Below are 16,041 nucleotides of genomic sequence, written 5' to 3'. Positions count from 1 at the left end.
AAGTTTGCTGAGATAATTCTTTGGGGGAGTCTCATTCTGAAAATAAACTTCATTAATAAAACATTAATTCAAATTTGAAATACATTTGAAAACTATAGTCATCTGAGTTTATAACTTTGACATCTAATGACGTAGACTTATTATTGAAGGTTGGTTTATTGAGCAGTCTTTGAAAAGAATCAAGAAAATAGTAGACTTTGACAAAACAGAAATGATAAGATGACAAAATAAAACCACTGAGAAATATTCGCACATTGTAATGTATGTTTCTGTAAAGAATAGCACTAATGGAATACATTCGAATCGTCTGCTTTTAAAATCCCTGTTGAACATTCTGTCATTCCGTTTTAAACACATATGAATTTTTCCACAAAATGACAATCTATTGATAAGAAAATAGAGCAAGTCAACAGCAGTAAGTCAATTCTCTCTACGTGATATTCTTCACATTTGTATTTTTGTTTTACCTTCAGAATCAAAGCAAAATGCTAAAATTATTTAAATTGCATCTTTATCACTGAGAGTGTAAAAATATCGGCAAATGGAATCGGCTGCAACTATGATGTTTTATTTAGTGTTTTACTCAACTTATGGGTTTTTCTAAATTAGTTACTCAATGTTTATAGATAACAGATAAAATTAAGTTCTCATTTCCCCATCAATACATGTTCTAACTGAAGCTATTTCAAAATTCTTAACTCACATGCTTTGTGAAGATACAACCTACATGTTTGGAAAAATGATCTGTAAATCAGAGAAGCATAATAACCAGAATGAAATAAATATTCTAAACTCTCAAATATATATTAGTTCACAATCCTTAAATATGAAAAAAAAAAAAAAAACCTTTAAATCCATTCTAACACAATTGATCCCCCATCTTTCACCTGAAGGGCCCTCAGTTAGTCAAGAGATATGTTTTGCAGCAATCCACATCTGACCTGTCTCACTATTTCCTCTCCTAGAAGAGCATTCCTCTAGATCTTGACATAGTTGATTTCTTCTGACTTCTCACGTCTTAACCAGCCTGCAACTTGCTTAGTGAGACCTTCCCTGGTGACCCATTTTAAAGAAGCCCCTCTACCAGCCACTGATTTTTATATAACCATGTTTTATTTTCTTAATAGAAATCAATCTCTAAATTTATTGTTTTTGTATATTGTGTTTACTCACATTTTGAGAGTTTAAAAGAAAAAAATGGTACAAGAGTATCATAATCCAAATATGGAGCAAACGAAAATGTGGTATGAGTTGAAGCACTGATAAAGTATAAAAGACATCATGATATTAAACCAGAAAGAAAATGTAATCTTAACATGGCCTGATAGTAAATACTATTAATATACTCTTAATAACATAAAGTAATATTGACTTAGAGGCTCTACAGATGCATAAATATATATAATCATAAACACACATACAAATATATGTATATACAGAATGTACTTTCAATATGTATAATGTATTGCCAGACAGAATGTATACTGAACGACCTTAAACTTGTAAAAATAACAGAAAGTGACACATTAGGAAGAAAAAAAATGATGGTGAAAAGACAAAGGATGGTAATATGATTATCAAGAGATACCGTTAAAAGTAAATGGCAAAAAAGAGAGTAAAGTTTTAAATATATTATTATTTAAAATTGTAATAGCAACTAATAAGGGCGATATTTTAAATATAAAATGTTGCGGGGGTAGGTAATGAAGATAAACTGAATCTTCATTTGTTGTAACTGAGAATTGTCTGAAGTTGAAATCAGGAAACAGAGGCTTAAGAATAATTTTTGGACTTAACCTTAACAGAATTTCCCTTTGCTTTTCATAAATTTTTCTGTACTATAGTATTTGTCCATATGTGATCCTATTATTTTGATTTTTAAAATTAAGCTAAAAAACAGAAATTGCAAATGCTTTTCACTTTATGTTCTTCAATAAATTGTTTCCATAAAACATTGTTTTCCTATATATACTATGCCCAATGTTCTGTTTATTTTATGTACAGAATCTTTTGTAGTTGTTATATCTTGTGTCCTCACTTTAGCCATCTTTGAACAAAGTTCTAGCCAGGCACATTATTTATCCACAAATGCTTTGGGCGGGTTCCATTCTTAACAGCCCTTTTGTAACTGTTAGAATCCTCTTTTCAAGCATTAACCTGGAGGGCGGACAGTTTATATGCATGACCAAATGCCCAGCCTCCATCAATCATATATCTGGTTTGGCTCTGCTAACAAAGGAGGAATCTCTTGTTCTTGCTATCTTTCAGGTCATCAAGCTGAGAGGAATTTATTGCTGAGTTAAAACCAGCCATTCTTTCCTTGTCAGAAAGAATACATGAAGCTCTACATTCCTCAGAGAGCCTGGCTCTCTTGGTTCTTCCAATTTTTGCTCCCTCCTGTGACTAACTTCACATTTCAGGGTAAAACAAGTCTTTACCACTTCTTTGTCTGTTTATTTTGCATTATTATAAGTCGTAGCTACAAATGAGTATCTAAAAATGGTAATGAGGAGAAAGTTGATAAAAAGGTATTAGCCAGAATGCAGTTTCCATACAGTAGAATGTATTCCATTCTTGGCTCAATGAAATTCTCGAAGGAAAGATTTGCAGGTGAAGCGCACGGAAAGTGTTTTATCACCTTCCTGCTTCTGTGCCATGCTTCAAGAATGGAAATTCATCCCCAGGTCTGGGAGAGCAGCGACCCTAGTGAGCCTAGGCACAATTACGATAGGAGTCAATAAACTTGTTTCTTTCTTAGCTACATGACTATTTATTTGTGCTTATTTACTGTGTAAAATTTCTTCCTCATTATCGATTGTTTTATTCATTTATCTACTTTCTCTGATTCAAGAAAATGTCAGTCTGAGAGTTGGAGACTTTCTGAGCTGGATGAAACAGAGCTTGTGATATGTTCTGGCCAGGATGGGGATAGTATGGTGCTGTCTGCCATAAACTTGCCCAGTAGATCTAGAACTTGGCCAAGGCTATGATTCTGGGCATGACTTGTCAACAATCCCCTCTACTGCTGTGGTATCCTTTTAATTCCAAAATTTTACAGACCTAGAAAAATTATGTTGGCAGATCATAACAAGAAAAATTTAAATAAATGATCAAATGCTTGGCATCTGTAGGTAAATATTATTCTTGTTGCCAAGATGCAGAGGGAGAATATGAAGCGGTTTAAGGATAACTGGCTCTTATTTTTTTTAATCTTCTTTGTCGAGTTATCAGTTGTCCTAATGATACAGCTGTTTATCCTTAACATTTTAACATATACCATTTACTATATAACAAGCTTCAACAATTATGTACCAACCTGAAGGTCCAGGTAAGATAATGGTCATTTTGTTGAGGCATGAATTGGTTAGATAATGACATAAAGCAGTGGGCAGGAGCAAATTTTCAGGCTAGGTCTGTGCTGCTTACTTCTTTTCCTCATGTGTGTGAATGTTTGGGTAAAATATATATCCTCTAAGCATGACTGTAAATAAAAAGATGTGAAAAAAACTGAAGACATTTTAAAGCCACAGTCATACTGAGTAAAATCCATCCAATAATCTCTGCATTTCACCCACTTTTATACAAGCAGTCATTCTGATAAAATCACTGTAAATAACTATAAAATCAAGTCACACAGTTAATGCATGTCATTTCCCGATGCTTTTCATTTGCTGGGTTTCCTTTACTCAGTTTACTCAGTTCCTCAAGCTACACAGACTATTTATTTCTATACTGTTTCTGTTTTTAATTTATGCCAGGAAAGCATCTAATACCTTACATCCGATCTCAAAAAAAGTTAATCTGTTGACCATTATTATTTTTCTAAAAGAGTTTAATGTTATTTTTATTTGTACTTTATCAGGAAGAAACTTCAATGTGCATTTTCCCCTGTTAAAATTCTCCCTCAAATATACAGTGAAAAAAAAAAAAGTACTGGCAGTAGTTTAAATGAAAATTGTTGATTTTCAAATAAAGAATTCAAGAATAATTGCACTGTTGACTCAATTGGGTTTGGGAAATCTGAAATATCTCATTTTAGGCATTGTGTATCTATAATTATTGAAAATTTTAAATGCAACATCATTGCCCTATAAACTAATATTTTAAATAAACCCTATACAAAATGGTATGAATCTCTTAAATATTCAGATGAATAGATAATTCTAATGAAATTTTTCCATAGATAAGTTGTTTCTAAATGGAATTATAAAGAATTAATCAGTTAAGTTATCACTACTTACTAGAGAATTAAAATATTTTATGAGTGAATATTTGTATTTATAAAGAATTAATCAGTTATCACTACTTACTAGAGAATTAAAATATTTTATGAGTGAATATTTGTGTTTATATCTTCACGGGGAAAAATTTTAACATGGAATTTCTAGCAAAGTATAGTGAAAATCTGTTTATGTTTCTCTATCCTATTCATACAATGAAAATCAACTCATAATCCCATAAACCATAATATGATTGGTGTTAGACTTCATTCTTCTATCAAATTTTCTTTGACAACATATGCAGTAAGATAGCTCCTTTGAATTTGCATTTTCATTTGTATGTGAGGGCTGTGAGGAAGACTGTGAAATCTGAATTACAGATATCCATAAGTGTAAGTCTCTCTTAGATCTATCCTGGAATCTTCCTTATCTCCATGAAAGCACATCTTCTGGGCAAAGAATCAGCTGACTTCACATGCAATGAAGCACAGCGAAGAGATAGGTGACAAGAGAGCAGTATGACTATCAAACGGTTTATCTAAGTTTGCAACTGCCAAAAGTTTTAGCCATCCCAGTTGCAATTTATCTTAAGTATTATGAAGCATATTTTTAATGAAATTTTGTAAGAAATACGTGTTGTAAGATTTAAAAATGTCACCCCAGCCAATACCTAAAGTCACTCACAATGAATAAAAGGTCCACAATCATTTACGAAATAGTTTAGAAAAGGAAAACAGCTAATATATTGTTTAACTCACCGAGATAAATAAGATAGAGACATTTTGAAAGTACCAAATTTAATTTTATAGTTAGACAAAAGCATTTAAATTTCTGTTCTATTATTTGAGACAAATATTGTTTTTTTTTTTTTTTAGATCCCTTAACACAAATGGCCAAAATAGTAGTCTCAATATTTTGTGTACATCAAATTCACTATCTCTTCTCCTGATTCCCTTCACTCCAAATCTACTAAATCAGATTCTCTGGAGGTGAATCCAGGAGACATTAGCATACATACATAATCCATCATTTGAATTCATACTATTGGTTGAAAAATCCCTTATTAAAATAACAATTTTTAAAACAAGAGGTAGCTAAAGATTGGTGCTGAGGTCACCGCATACTTTGAAAGAGTATCTATGCACTTGAAAGCATTTAGAGCTTGGTCCTTTGAAGGCAAAATCCTCTCGAGGGAGCATGCAACTGACAGAATCATTCACCCCGTGTTTAGCCTTCCCTATCGTGATGCACGTTTAATCTCTGGAAACAGGTTTCCAACTTGGGCCATTCTCTCCTTCCCTTTTGCAAACGCAGCAGTATCACTGTGATTCTTAGTCCTTTCAGCAAGTACTTCAGTATTAGTGGCACTAGTCCAGATAGTCTCGATTTGCACCTCACATCTGTGATGTGCCTGATAGAAGAACTCTTTCTTTTTTCTGCATCCATCACCCCATGGAAATGATCCTGTGAAGGAGTTGGAAGTGATGAAAGTGGAGGACTGGTTAGTCTGAAAAAGAGCCCTCCCCTCTTCATTGTGTACAACTGGAAGAAAGTTCCCTCCTCTCTGAAGCATCTGCCACTGGATCCAGTGCCTGATATTCAGAACCCTTGGCTGTCCCAGACTCTGGAATGTTCCTTAGATTCCACATCTAGAACTGTTTGACCAAGGTCAGCTTGGTGAATTTAGTGGGGTTGGGGCCAGGGATCTGAAGGAAGACAGTGTTCTTGATGTGACTGGCATGTGAATTTCAAGTACATTTCACTCTGAGGAGCAGTGGGACATATTATTTTCAGCAAAAACAATGTAAGAGACATTTTGATTATATAATATATGCGTAAATATCTATCACCATAGCTTTTATACATATTAACACTAACTTATTATAAACAGGTTTTACTTTGTGGATAAGCCCTAATCTAAATTTAATCGAAGACTGACATATAGTGACAGTATCTACTTTTAAGTAGGTTTATTTAATACAATCTACAATAAAGAAACTTATCATATTACTAACACAAACACATATAATTAATGTGATAAATTACCTGTCCTCAAAATGTCTGGCAATGTATTTCAAAGACAGGTGATTATATTGTCTTCTATTTTGTATTTTAAGATGCCCAAATAAAATTAACCTCATATTAAACGGATACTATTGCCTGCCTACCTATCCAATCCCTTCCTCATCCTTTTAAACAGAACCTTAGATTTTATCTAAAGCTTCTCTCTTTCCCCACAGAATCATCTGGGTAAACTGACCACAAATTCTACTCCAATCCAGCTTCTGATTTATCTAAGGTTAATATGCTTTTTTGTCAGTTACTTGTTCAAAATGGACATGCAATGGAACTCTGGCCAATAAGATATGAAAAGTTGCCTTCTGTGGGATTCTAGGAATATGTTCTTCCCTTCCAGGAGAATTATATGAGAATAAATGGTTTTTCTTCTTAAAGATTTGGGGTGTTTGGAAGAGACGTTTGTATTCACAGATGCCATCTTGCTACTAGATTGGGTGAAACATACACATAACAGGAAGTACCAAGTGAAAGAAAGAGATAACATGAATGACATAATTGGCTGAATAATAATAATAATAATAAAAAGGCCTGCCTTACCTTTAGGTTTCCTGATAGGTATGAAATAAATCTCTTTATTACTTGTATCAATTGCCATCGGAGTGTCTGTACCTTGTAGTCAAAAGCGTGTTAACTGACAAACCAGACACTCAAAACAACTCAGAATTCCTTGGACTGCTAATCCGAACAGGTGATAGGCTATCGTGACATTTTGTATGTACCATAAGACACATAAAAGTGTGATTAACATAGCTTAAAGTGCACATGATGAAACTTAAAAGAAATACATTAGATATTTTTTCAGAGATGATGATCTTAGCTGCCACTCACAACTATACGATAAAGAATAGGTTGCCAGACTCTTGATACCTATGGAAATATAGATTTGGCTGTTTTCTTCTTGTAATGAGATAATTGAGTTCTAGTTTTCATTTAAGTACTTTACCAATCTACAAAAGGAGGTAGGTGTAGCCAGAAGGCTGTACAAATATACACTAGCAAGCTCTTCACAGAGCCAATGTAATTTAGATATCCTTTAAGGATATTATTCTGAGAATCCATCCTTCAATTCCTTTTCCTATTAACTTAATATTTTTTTCAAATTTAATATGATATACAAATGGTTGAAACCCTATCACCATAACAACATGTGTAACACTCGGTGTCCAAATGACAACTGTGTGCTTTGGACTTGAACCAATCCTATTTGAGAGCATACTTAAAATCATGGGGTAATTAAAACAAATAATGAACAATTGAGTCGGCCTTTCTTCTCTGGAACTTATTCTCTTCTCGTTTATTACAGGTGCATTTCTCCACCACCAAAGCATTACCATGTAACAAATTATTCAGAATGTGATATCTCAATATATGCCTTTATACAGAAGATCATTATTTGGTCCTCTCAAACACACTGCTGGAAAACTCCCTAAATAAAGGTTGTGGTTTATGAGTGTGACCCTTTCCAGACGTGATATGAAGTTCTCTCTATTATCTCTAGGTTCGCAATCTTTTCTCCACTTACAGTCTGGCAGTCAGTAATGAGGGAGGCAGGTCAGCTCTACAGTAACTCTGCACTTGCTGATCTTTAACATTTTCAAGAATGACAGATCCACTTCCCATTCACTGTACTAGTGGAGACTATTTTAAAAGAACCTTATGATTTATGCAGCTTCACAAACACAGCATAACTTTAAAAAACAAATGACACCTGTCTAGTGGTTCACGATGTCGAATGATTAATGTCACACATTTTTGCAAACAAGGGACTGATCTTTTCACATCTTCCTATGGGCTCTTGGGCAAAGACAGGGTGGAATTTTCATCTGTTCTGTGTCTTGCATGTAAGAGTGCTTATAATGATGGTATTGAATGTACATTTGGACTTGTCCACTGGGCATTAACCTTAAGCTCTACAGTGTGACCAAGCACAAGTGCCAAGGATCAGAGCTATGAGCAATGAACAGAATGCACTTCAGAGAAGCTGTGACAAAGATTGCTGAGACTACCTGGCAAAGTTTTCATTTGTATCTCTTTCATCCGCGAAATAATTACTCTAAGTTAACTTGAATATAAATCAACAAATAGCCATGTATAATTTTTACTGCAATACTTGACCTTGCCTAATTTATATCAGAAAATAAACTGTCCCAGCTAAAGAGGAAAACATGACAAAGCGTATCATAAACACATAGTTGATCTTAATATTTAAGATGCTTGCATTCTGACTACTTCATTTATAAGTAACCCTTGTATATATTACATTAAATTACTGAATTTTGTTGAAAAAAGGAATTTAAAGAGTAATGAAACACTGTAATTAATCAAATAAGTACATCAGATGTTTTGCTCTAAGTATATGAAAATCAAATAGTCTGTAATTTTTAAGAAATTGTCTTTTAGGGCAATATTTCTTTAGGAAGCATAATTCGTAAATATGAATACAGGCTCGAGAGCCCCTATCTGAATCTGAGGACCAAGCCTGCTAATTTCTGTCAAGATACACCTAAGAAATTTATTTAGCAAATGGTGCCTTTCCTTTGACCATTTATTTAATAAAGATGATAGTAATGTTAAATATCTTAAAGTATTTTTGAATATTAGAAGTTAAAAAAAAATCACATAACAATGCTTAGCAAATAATAAGAACCGATAAATATAAACTACAGATAAGTACTATTGCTGTTTAAAAATGTAGTGTCTCAAAAATTGAAAAAATGAGGATTTTTAGGGAATACATCAATAGATGAAAATTTAGACACTAGCCTTTGAAAATATAAAAAGATCACTATGATTACTCTTTGGTGGGAGAAATTTAATTTTTACATAAGAAACTCACAGTAGAAGTCCAACTCCATGTCATACCAGTTGAAAGACCTACTGATTAAATAAAAAAGAACCAATAGAAAAATACCCTGCTACATATGAGTTCTGGTCATTCATTTAACAGCATATGTTATCTAACTACTATTTGTCAGACCAGGATGAGCAAAACTGATATATCTTTCAAGGAGTATCTAGTCTAGTGGGGAAAGGAGACAAGGAAAAATTGCAGGCATAACCTGTAATGATGAAATTAAACACGGTACTGTGAGAGGTTTACATAGTTTATGAAAGGGAGGTTATTCTAAATGGGATTAACAGAGAAAGCCTAAGTAAAAACTCAGATTTTTAAGAATGAAACTAAGCTAGTCCTATAGCAGACAAGGAGAGACTCATGGATTCACAATTAGTGCTTACCACAATTAGTCCTTAGTACTATTGTAAGTACTAAGGATTCGTTGGTAACCTTACAAATAAAGGTCCTGCTCTCTTGGAGCTTATAACCTGGACAGGAAGGAAAAGAGACATTAAATTTTAAACTAGTAGATTATTCTATATGCAACAGGAAAACACTGAGGGAGATTTAATTAGAGAGGAAACATAACCAGATATACGTTTTTAAAATATGGATGGTATCTTTGGTTGTTGAATAGATAATGGGCTACATTCAGGGATGACTTGGAGTAGAGGAATGAATACAGAGGCCACTGCCATAAGTCATATAAGAGATGAGGATGGCTTGAACTCAGACAGTAGCAGTGCAATGCAAATAGACTATAGATGTGAAACAAACATTCAACACAAATTCAAGAAACACAATGATAGGCTTGTTACAGGGATAGAGGAAAGGAAAGAATTAATACAACACCAAAATTTCTGGTTTGAAAAAGTGTTCAGATGGTGCTCTCATTTAACTGAGAAAGGGGTCAAAGTCAAAACAGGTGAAATTTGAAGTATCCATGAGACAGACACCTAAGTGGAGCTGGCAAGTTGATAAATATAAAAACTTAGACTCAGTGTAGAAGTTATTAACTTTTCTTTTTTTTTCAAGAAGAATTTAAAAGCATTGGAATGGCTGACCTTTTCTAGGGAGAGAACAGAAATAGAGAATAACAAATGGATTATAATGAGAATAAATTTAGTGATATTAAAGGTCAGAGTGGACTCTTCTCTCATCTGAAACATGATATTTACTGAATTCTCCAATTGAAAATTTAAAATATCTAATAGAAAGAGCATCGCTAACATAAAAGTTTCAATGGTCTTTATGCAAAAATAAGTTTTGTTTTGCTTTTTTTCAGAAATGTAAAAAAAAAAAATTGGGTTTTATATTGGTTGTCCATAAATTTACTAGAACTCTAGTATAATAGTTCTCAAAGTGTGCCAGTACACTTTAAAAAGAAGTAAGTTTTTCACTTAACATTAAGGAAAGAGTTATTTTTTCATTTTTAATCAGTGGTATATAGCATATATGATGATAATCTATTAATAGTATTTCTTAATATTTAGTTCTTTGTTTTAAATAATTTATACTGTATATCCACATGCCATTTTGATTACAAAAAGAGGAATAAAATGGAAAGTATAAATTTATTGATAAAATGTTTCTGTGGCATTCAAAGTATGTTGAAGAAAATATCTCTGAGGCTTTTGAACTATTGCATGGCAAAAACAAAACAAAACAAAACTGCTTGATATGCTTATTTTGGAAAGATTAACATAATGGAATACAATCAATAGACTGATAAATACAGTAAACCCACATAATTCCCATAAGTAAACATGTGCTGCACATGCTATACAAATTACTATCTTGTAAAATGCTTAATTGCATTCTATGTAAGGAAATTCATTAGAAAATAAGACTATCTCATTTTACATTTGAGATCATTTCAGAATTTATCTAACACCAGTAGCAATAAAGAATCAAATCTCCAAATTCATGCAAGATCAAAGACTGGCACAAAGAATGTATAGTGTATGATCGCCTTCCAATTCATATATAATCAAACAGTTTCTAAGGAATTTAAGTGATAATAAGAAAGACAGGTTTTTGAACAGTGATTCCAGTATAGAATTCTGAGAAGTAACATGAAAATTACCATTGGCATGTATTTTTAATGCCTTTAAAATGTGTTTATGTAAATACCTGTTGAATAAACTAAAATGACTTTTCCTTTTCTACAATAAATTTCCAAGTTAATTAATAAATATATATGAGATTTTATTCAGTTGATTAAATAATATCAATATGTTGATATGAAATAATCAACACCAATTTACATGTAGTATCTACTCCAAGTCATTAACTTGTCACACTTCACCCAATCTGACCCTATAGATTACACCTGCAGAAACTAGTGGGAGAGCAGAAAATTACCCAGAGAATCCACTCTTCTTCCCCTTTTCCATCTCTATCCAAAAAAAAAAAAAAAAGATATTAAATAAAATTATGCTGTCATGACTAGATTGATTCTAAACTGAAATGATTAAAGTTTTATCTTGTGAATAGACTCAACAGGGAATTATATTTTTCTCCTGTCTCCATTAATGTCTATTTTATCACTACTTCATAAGTTAATAAGATGTTTGGTGAACAGCAATCTCTCCATAGGTTTATTCTTCTAAGCACAGTAAAAGTTAATTTAATCACAGCTTCAAAATATCATACAATAAAACTAATTTAATTACACTTAGCAATGGCCACTAGACTCATTAAAATGTTAATGGAGCTTATAATTTTAAAATTATTTAATGATTGCTAATAGGAATAAATGACAAAATAAAATTTAAGTACAAAACAAAAATGCCCTCAGGTAACTTCCTCTGCTTCAATTCCACTTGACATTACTTTAATATCCTAAGAAACATGGCAGATTGGAGACTTGTGATAAAGGACATAACATTGAAGAACATCCAGAATAAATGTCATTATGTCTAGCAAAGCAAATCAATTGCTTCATATAAGACTCTGCAAATTATCTCAATATACTAATGAATTATTGATTAGAAACAGAAATGTTAATAAAAATAAAATTCTGATATTCTGATAAGTGTACTTTACTTAGCAAATTGTACACACACATAAGTATAATTTTATAGCAATTAAGTAAGTCTCAATATACTTAGAATTCTCTAGTTTTCATAATTTTATGGTTTGCTGTAAGAAACTTCTAAAATAAATATTTGCTTTTCTATATTTCTATAAGTTGATTTTAATTTGCAATAATTACACATAGCTATGTCTATTATAAAGCTTGGCTCAGAGGTCAGGAAAATTATTATTCAATAGTGGAAGGATATATATATATATATCCTTTGAGAAGGTTATTGGATACTTAGCATTCACTTGTGTATCAGTTCCTTTGATCCGTTAAGAAATATGAACAAAACTAGGGCTTGCCATTCTCTCTGAAAGACCCATAAAATGAAGTTTTGCTTAACTGTCATAGTTTAAGGAACAACACTGAAAAATCTTCTGGCCCCAAAATCTGTCTCCCAAAACTTTGCAATAGTTCTGGAAATTCATAAAATAAAATAAATTTTTTTAACTTAATGAGCCTTAGAAATTGTCTGTCTGTCTATTCATTTAATATTACAGTTACAAACCCAAAATGGCAAATGATTGTCCTAGCAACACAATGGTAGCACTAGGGTTGTATATCTAACTGCTAAAGACTTCTAACAACTCCCAGACTTGTGCAGTTTCCTTTACATTAACCAACTGTGGTATATGGGAGTATTAAGAACCCACATAGCAATCAGACAGCCAAAATATATTCAACTACTTATCCTATTTGAGGCCTATATGAGCTGGTCTCTTCCTATTTCTTCTATCTCATGTCATTCATTCTTCCCCTCGCTCGGTATTTTTCAGCCACCTTCTTTCCTTTCTGCAAACAGATCAGACTCGTTCCTGTCTCAAGGCTGTTGCACTTATTGCTCTTCCTACTTCTAATACTTTTCCCACAAATTTTCCTCAGATCTTCTCACCATTCAGATCTTAGCTCAAATAGCACCTCTCAGAGAAAACTTCTTGGACTATCCTAGACGAAGAGGCCAATTATCCCCATTCCCCAGCCCACCTAGCACTTGACCTGACTATATTTTATTCATAGCGCTTATCTTAAATTGTTTTACATATCTGCATACAAATTTAATATGTGTTTCCTTCCATTAGTATGTTAGACTCTTGAAGGCAGAGACAGTGTCTAACTTGTTTACTGTTTCAGCCCCTAAAGCAAACATTGTAGGCAATAAATACCTGTCACTGCTGTCTATTGAAAATGTAGGTAAGAGTAAGGAAGCTTCATGTACAATGTATTTATTTCAAAATTCTATGCTGTTGTAGCTGACTTTTAAAAAGCTAATAGTAGAGTATTCTAAGCAGGATCATCACTTTTATACACTCTAAAGTTTAACCTCTTAGTTTCAATTTATTCATCCAGACTTGCTGAGGTTTTTATTGATTCTAATTGTCACGGTTTTCTCTTGTATAGAATATTCTAATACCAACCAAATAAAATTTTTGTGAGATACTTAAAAAATATATCAAATTCTTGAAACCATACTTAAAAGCAATTACAAAGTAAATAGTGCATATTAAGTAATATATGAATGGTAGACATTATAACTACTTATAAAGAAACTAGTTATATCCTTTAACACCTCACCATTTATACGTATGGAAATGTGAAAGCATATTATCATTCGATGTAAAAAAATGTGTTTAAGTCACTATTTTATAAGCACACTTATACTTTCCCAGAGTTGAGAGAAAAAAAACAAAAACAAACAAAAAAAACACTGCAAATAAATATGGTACTAGGATTCATAATACAAATCTATTTGTTCCCACAATATTCAGAGAGGCAATGGAGATACAAGTTCCTGTTTTCCATTACTGGGTCTCATGTTTGCCCTACAACTAGCATCTTTGGGAATATGGGTAGTTAAATATCCATGGACCATTAACTGTTGGCCTCCTGTCTGACACTGCCAGCAAGGATACTATTCGTGATAATTCACATCATGAATTATACACACAGCTCCTATGAACAGGAATTATGTTTTCAACAGCTCATTTTATTGGGTCACTGATCAGCCATCATGTGAGAGTCTTGGACATTACTCTGTTTGAACTTGGAGCCTAAGAATAATGAGATGTGAACTCCAGTGCTGGCCACCTATCATTTTCCTAGGGTATTAGATGGCATATAAAATATGGTTATTACTAGCTTTATAAAATATATCTAATTCAAAGAGTAAAGACAACATAAAAATTATGGTATGATTTCTTAATAAAAATTCAATAATTGTATAATGATAAATTATTAATAATAAATAATAATAATTACTTATTAGAAATAATAATAAATAGTTTTAAATTTAGCTATTAGAAATCATAGCAACAATGGCAATGTGTCTCTTTGTCCTTTCATAAGAAGCTATAAGTGTGAGCTATTTGAGACCCGAATATATGATCATGGGATATATTTCAACCTCTTAACATAATACTATGATTTCAAAGAAGTGCATTCCTATGGGGCTGAGATGGAATGGGGGACCAAAGTTTTCAGCAGAGAACTATAGAAATGAACTAACGAGTACATGGGAAGCCCATAAACACCCACTAAATTACTTGTAATGAGTGTCTATGGTTGAACTAAAGCACCTACTATGTATTTTCCATGCATGTCAACAGCCACACATGTCCCATTAAGAAACTTCTGAGGTCAGGCTAATAGCATTCAATATCACACCAAGGAGAAGTGGAAGTAGGGTGGAACTGGTACACAAATTTTTATCTAAGGTACTTCTTCATTTTTAAGGATATATTTACTGAGGTAAACTACTTTCTCAATAACCTCTGTACTCTCTCTGTTAGCAAAGTTTTCTGGAAGAGCAAACATTAAAGCCATTAGCAAAAAGAGCATATGCATAATAGATTGAAATGACATGTAAGGTTCATATTGTGTTTTGTGTTATCAAATGTCAGTAAAATGTTTAAAGCAGTAGAAGAAACCAAAGGCAATATTGGTCTTATCTTGGTGCTGGTGTTAGAATTTCATCCTAATTAAAACAAACAAACAAAACTGTACTCTCGGGAGTAAGAAGTATTTGACTTATCTGATTGCATTTCAAAAATATATGTGGTAAAAGAATCACCAATAATTTTCAAATAGAAATAGAAATTTGACATAGGAGAGGAGGAAAGTTGTATTTCAGAAATGAGAAATGCATAGAGGCATAAAGGCATCTCATAAAAAGAGACTAATTTAAACTTAAATCTAAGTGGATAAAAAATAATTATTAAAATAAGTGGATTATCATTATGATTTTAAAAAGTTCCTGGAATTCAAGGTGAAAAAAGACTGATGGAAGAACCAATAAATACATGAAGAGTGATCTACCAGTTTGATGTACACATATAACTTCCCAAACAAATCACCTTGCGGGAGCCTGCATAATACAAGAACTCTCTTTTTTGTCAACATTTAAATGCAAACCAATCCAATTTAGCAAGTAAAGACATATACTCCTAGTAAGGGAAACATTGTGAATAATTTGAATAGGGTTCTTTACTTGGAGACCACTTTCATTGTATTATCAGAAAAGCGACTTTAATTTGTTTCCAGCTGTGAGTTGGTGCAGCATCCTGTAATGGAATCGAAGGAAAAGAAGCATTCACTTTTTACTCTATATTTCTAGTGTCAGGGCACAGCTGATGAATCACATACCCATCCACAGTTGCTTACAGCAGGGAAGCAGCAGTATTCTTGGTTAAAAGGTATTTTGTAGCAGTATTGGGAACAGCTGCAACCACTCTGAAAATGGCAACTATCAGAAAAACCGTGCACATGTATATCAAGTTAAGATCTGTTTACACCAGCCACAAGCAGAAGAGCAATGCTAATATAGC

The sequence above is a fragment of the Pteropus alecto genome, unplaced genomic scaffold (assembly GCF_000325575.1).
Source record: "Pteropus alecto unplaced genomic scaffold, ASM32557v1 scaffold24, whole genome shotgun sequence".
Classification (NCBI taxonomy): Eukaryota; Metazoa; Chordata; class Mammalia; order Chiroptera; family Pteropodidae; genus Pteropus; species Pteropus alecto.
The sequence above is the reverse complement of the archived record's forward strand: the minus strand, read 5'-3'. Positions refer to the sequence as shown.